This window comes from Rutidosis leptorrhynchoides, chromosome 3 (assembly GCF_046630445.1).
Source record: "Rutidosis leptorrhynchoides isolate AG116_Rl617_1_P2 chromosome 3, CSIRO_AGI_Rlap_v1, whole genome shotgun sequence".
Classification (NCBI taxonomy): Eukaryota; Viridiplantae; Streptophyta; class Magnoliopsida; order Asterales; family Asteraceae; genus Rutidosis; species Rutidosis leptorrhynchoides.
In genome coordinates this window covers 289,046,131-289,052,080 of record NC_092335.1, presented here as the reverse complement: position 1 = coordinate 289,052,080, position 5,950 = coordinate 289,046,131, and the positions used below count along the sequence as shown (strand labels likewise).

At 38.8% G+C, this 5,950-nt stretch overlaps 1 pseudogene; it reads right to left on the bottom strand.

Annotated features, from left to right (window-relative positions):
• Window positions 1-268: 268 nt before the first annotated feature.
• Window positions 269-2,759, bottom strand: LOC139901018 (uncharacterized; annotated as a pseudogene).
• Between the last annotated feature and the right edge of the window lie 3,191 nt (window positions 2,760-5,950).

The window sequence follows — 5,950 nt, the reverse complement described above, 5'->3', positions numbered from 1 at the left end:
AAAATTAATAACTATTTTATATACACCTCGCATAACATCAGCAGGCTATGAAATGAGCCATCTTTGAAAACCTGTCAATAACAACCATAATAGAATCTTTGCCTCGCTGAGTCCTTGGTAAAGCAATAATGAAATCCATGCTCAAATCTTCCCATGGCTGGTTGGGAACAGGAAGAGGAGTATATAAACCCTGGTGAATAGTTGACTTAGCTTGACAGCAGGTAGCACAATGATTAATCACAGCTTTGACATCTTTATCCATACATGGCTAGTAGAAGTGTTCATTTAGGATCTCCAATGTCTTGTTAATTCCAAAATGACCAGCTAAACCACCTCCATGTGCTTCTCTAATCAGCAACTCCCTGATTGAATCTTTTGGGATGCACAATCTGCTGCCCTTGAATAGAAAACCATCTTGCTCAACATAATCTCTTTTGGACTCAGCAGGAGAACAGTTCAAAATAGGAGCAAAGTCTGGATCAGCTCCATATAATTCCTTAACAAATGAAAATCCAAGAATTCTAGCTTCCAGAATTGACAACAAAGAATATCTTCTTGAAAGAGCATCAGCAACAACATTAGAAGTACCAGCCTTGGGTTTAGACACAAAGGAGTACATCTTCAAGAATTCAACCCATTTTGCATGCCTTGGATTTAATTTGTGCTGCCCATTAATGTATTTTAATGCTTCATGATCAGAATAGAGAACAAACTGCCTTGGCTTCAAATAATGTGACCAATGATCAACAGCTCGAATGATGGCATAAAACTCTTTATCATAAGTGATATAATTCAGCTTTGACCCATTTAGCTTTTCACTGAAATAAGCTACTGGTCTTTTTCCTTGCACTAGCACAGCTCCAATGCCAACACCACTTGCATCACATTCAAGTTCAAATAGCATATCAAAATTAGGTAAAGCAAGTATAGGTGCTGAACTTAGCTTTTCTTTCAATGATTCAAATGCTGATTGGGCAGAACTAGACCATTCAAATACCCCTTTCTTCATACAATCAGTAATTGGAGCAACAATTGTGGAGAAGTCTTTGATAAATCTTCTATAAAATGAAGCTAAACCATGAAAACTTCTGACTTCAGTGATGGTAGAAGGACTAGGCCATGATCTGATTGTTTCCACCTTAGATGAATCCATTGAAATGCCTTCTTCAGAAACCACATATCCAAGAAACACTACTTTGCTGACAAAGAAATCACACTTCTCCAGCTTTGCATATAACTGATTCTACCTTAACAGCTCAAATACTTTCCTCAGATGATCCAAGTGTTCTTCTTTAGTTTTCGAGTACACTAGGATGTCATCAAAGTAAACAACCACAAACTGACCAATAAGTGGCCTGAGCACTTCATTCATAAGTCTCATGAATGTGCTGGGTGTATTAGACAACCCAAAAGGCATAACCAACCACTCGAATAAACCACCTTTGATCTTGAAAGCTGTCTTCCATTCATCTCCTTCTTTCATTCGAATCTGATGATACCCACTTCTAAGATCAACTTTGGAGAATACACAAGAACCATGCAGCTCATCTAACATATCATCTAATCTAGGTATGGGATACCTATACTTGATGGTGATGTTGTTAATAGCTCTGCTGTCTACACACATTCTCATAGAACCATCTTTCTTTGGAACCAGCAAAGCTGGTACTGAACAAGGACTCATGCTGGTTCTAACATACCCCTTTGCAACCAGCTCATTAACTTGCTTTTCTAATTCTCTTGCTTCATGAGGAGAACATCGATAAGCTGCTTTATTAGGAAGGACAGATCCAGGTACAAGATCAATTTGATGTTCAATACCCCTGATTGGTGGCAAACCAGTAAGGTAACTCAGTAGGAAACACATCAGCAAATTCAAATAACAATGGCTTTACCCTAGCTGGTATTTCATCATGCTGGTTCAACTCATCACTTTCAACCATCAGCAATAAATAAGCACCAGCACCACCCTTTAACTCAGTATCAACTTCAGCTTGTGTCATAAATAAAGCTTTATCATTCTTAATAGTAGGATCAGCTCTAGGTATTTCACTAGGCTTTAAAGAAGTGAGGGTGATCTTCTTTCCATTCACATACATTGAATAAGTATTTTGGTGTCCATTATGATTGACATACTTATCAAATAACCAAGGTCTACCAAGCAGCAAATGACAAGCATCCATAGGAATAACATCACAAGTAATCTCATCTTGATAAACAGTACCAATAGAAAATGGAACAGTAACTTGGCGAGTAACCTTTACCTCGCTGCCTTGGTTAAGCCATTGAAGTTTGTATGGATGAGGATGCTTCTTTGTAACCAGCTCAAGTTTTTCCACCATGTGAGTAGATGCTGCGTTTGCACAGCTGCCCCCATCAACAATCAGGCTGCACACTTTGCCTTTGACTGTGCATCTTGAATGAAAGATGTTTTCACGCTGGCTCTTATCTTCAATAGTTTCAGCTGAGTGCATTACCCTTCGAATCATTAGAAACTCTCCAATATCAGCAGTAACAAACTCTTCACTATCAGATTCATCATATGCTGGTTCAGTTTCAAATCCCCCTTCCAAATCTTCAATCTCCTTTAGTGTAAGAGCACGCTGGTTAGGACATTGAGCTTGAAAATGCCCAAATCCATGGCACTTGAAGCATTTCCTCCTATCATCTTTAGGAACAGCTACAACCTGCTCTTTGCCTTTAGATACTTTGGATGCTGCCTCGTTATGCCTAGGCAGCATAGATGATTGACCCTTCATAGGCAGCACAGCTGGCTTGGAATAAGACTTAAAATTAATTTTCTTCTTTGCTAGTTTCTCTACTTGAATAGCCAGCTTGCAAGCACTCTAAAAAGTCCATAGAGGCTGCATTTCAACTTGATCAGCAATAGAAGCATTTAAGCCTCCAACGAATCTTGCTATAGTATGTTCTTCAGCTACTTTAACATTTGTACGAATCTTGAGCTGCTCAAACTCTCTGATGTAATCAACAACATTCATGCTGCCTTGCTTGAGTGTATTCATCTGGATATACAGCTCTTGCTTGTAAGCTTGAGGAACAAACCTCTTTTGCATACACTCTTTTAACTTGGACCAGGTTTTGATTATTTTCTTCCCTTCATATTGCCTTTCTTTTTTTAGATTATCATACCACATTGAAGCATACTTCTTCAATCTGATTAGAGCAACTTTAAAGGCCTTTTTATCATCATAGCCTTTAACCTCCATAATTCTATCCATGGCCTGAACCCATTCAAAGTAATCTTCAGGATTAGAGGATCCTTCAAAATCAGGTGGTTCTATCTTGATATCTTTCAAATCATCAGCCTTTTTCCTATGCCCTCTTCTTCTTTGTGAAGAAGCATGAGATCCATCAGTAGACTGGCTACCATCCTCAGATTCAGTACTAGAAGACACAATAGTTGTATCTCCATTTTCAGATCTAATTCTATTTCTTCTTGGAACACCATCTTCCAACAAGTTAACCATTCTTTCCATCTGATGTTGTAGAGCTTCAATAGCTCTATCTCTTCTAAGATTATGAGCTTCTTCAAGAGTCATATTCCTTGGAATATCAGCCATTTCAAATATCAGATCTGAAATAGACCTTCAGCAACAAATAGAAACCCAGATCTGAAATAAAGCTTAACAGCTCTAAAACAGAGTATGAACTGAAACAACAATAAAAATTAAAAATGATAAGAAAGCTTTGATTGAACAACCTAAGCTCTGATACCACTTTGATGCGTGATTATGACTTCAAAAATGCAATTTAGTACAAGCTTTCTTCACCCAACAGATCTGAACACAAAGACCCAATTTGTAACAGTAACAGCCCCAAAAAACAGAGTATAAAACTCTGAAATAAGAACACAAAGGATAGAGAATCTAAACCCTTAATTGATAAAGATACCACCACAATTTGAGATCTAGAAACACTCTAAATCTTCAAATACAGCTGATAAAGATTCCACCACAACTATAATATCAGATATGAAGATTTGGATTTCACCACAATGTTTGATAAAGTAACACCACAAACACTGATAAAGAAACCACTCTTAGCCACCGGAATCAAAGATTCGTAAAGACATAGAGATTTTGTAAATAGATAAGCTCTATCAAACTTTTCATTCAATCATCAACCAAGTTTTACAATTACAAGAGCTCTCTATTTATAATAGAAGCTTAACAGCTATTTTCTAAATAAAACAAAAACATAAAAAGGAAATGGAGACAAAAAGGACAAACAAATACAAATTAGACAATAAGAATAAAGGACACTAATGGTGTATCCTATCGTATACACACATAAAAGGCATAATAGTTTCATAAAAATAGCATCAGGAAGGCTGGAAATAACAGTTTTGTGGAGATTGTCCGTCCAACGTTCTCCGCTGTACAGGCTGCTCCGTCATGCGTAAGCCCTGAAGGCCGCCTAGCGTGTAAGTCCTCGCCAGAGAACGGCACTTTCAGCATAAATTTTAGACCACGAATAACAGAACGTATCAACATCTGACACGTGTCCCCAAGCAATCTGGTGGATCTAACACTATAAATAGACCCCTTGGGTCGTTATTTTACACAGTTCAGACATTCTGACAACTTTGAGAGCTGAGACTTCACCTCTCTCTTTCTCTCACTAGAAGTCATCCGGCTAGCACTTATACGCTCTGCGGACGACAGATTGATTAAGCCACCCCACAAGTTCTTACACTTGTGTACCGGGTCTGCAGGGATTATTTCCCGAGGGTAAAAATCAATCGGCAACACTCCACCCTCCTAAAAGCTAGATCACTTCTGGTCTCTTGTTGACATACTAAGCCTTACCTCATAAGGAAATAGGTGTTAACAATGGCGCCATCTACTAATGCAAAGAACACACGAAACGGAAAAGGAACGAAAGCAGCTGAAGCTCCATTTGTACTTGAAGCAGTCAACAATCCATCAACTGACGACATGGTCACTGTTGAAGATGTACCTATTTCACCACTAGATGGTACAATTGAAGAAACAGTTGCTGAAACTACAGAAAGGCTTAAACATTTGGCAACTAATTCGGAGAAAAGGCCAGTAATCGAAGAAGCGACAGCTAAAAGTGCAGAAAGACTTCCAAATTTTGTTACTAATCCAGAGCGACGACCATTGATGCAACCACGGCGATGTCCGTCATTTATACCTTTTCGGCGGATGGCGGATGGCAAAGACAAGCAGATAATGAAAAGGCAATCTATATAAAAGTACAAGTTATCCAGGCTACTTGACAAGCTGGGCAGTCATATTGATGATTCTGAGGCTGATAATGACCTGAGTTGTGATAATAATGACTCTGATGATGAAATTGACAAAGATGAGTTCATGTCAGAAAAGCAGGCAGTGTTGCTTTTAAATGACATTCTTAAGCAGATAGCTCCAGCAAAATACAAGCAACGCTTAGCGCAGCCCGCCGTCCGTGCTGTGGTTGTGGACAACTTTTTTGCCCTCATTACTGGAGAACAAGCCACCAGCGATGGCAGAATCAACGCAGTGTTTCATTGATCGAATTGCTAATTATCCATTGCCCAGAAATCTTGCTATACCAACAATTGGAGTTTATGATGGCACAACGGATCCGGAAGACTTTTTGACAATGTTTGAAGGCGTTATGAGGTTGCAGCATTGGGAGGATGAAACTGCGTGTCATATGTTTCCTATGGTACTGTAGAAAATGGCACGTGAATGGTTTGCTGGTTTACCGCCAAGGAGTATTACCAGTTTTCTCGATTTGAGAGCAAAATTTGTGATGCAATACCAAAATCTTCAGAGCTGTACTCTGACTCATCTTGATGCACACGAGATCACAATGCATCATAATGAATCTTTGAGCAATTTTATGAAACGTTATACACTTGAAGCACAGAAGATCCCTGATTGTTCAGAATCACAGCTTGTATCTGGCTTCATTTTTTGTC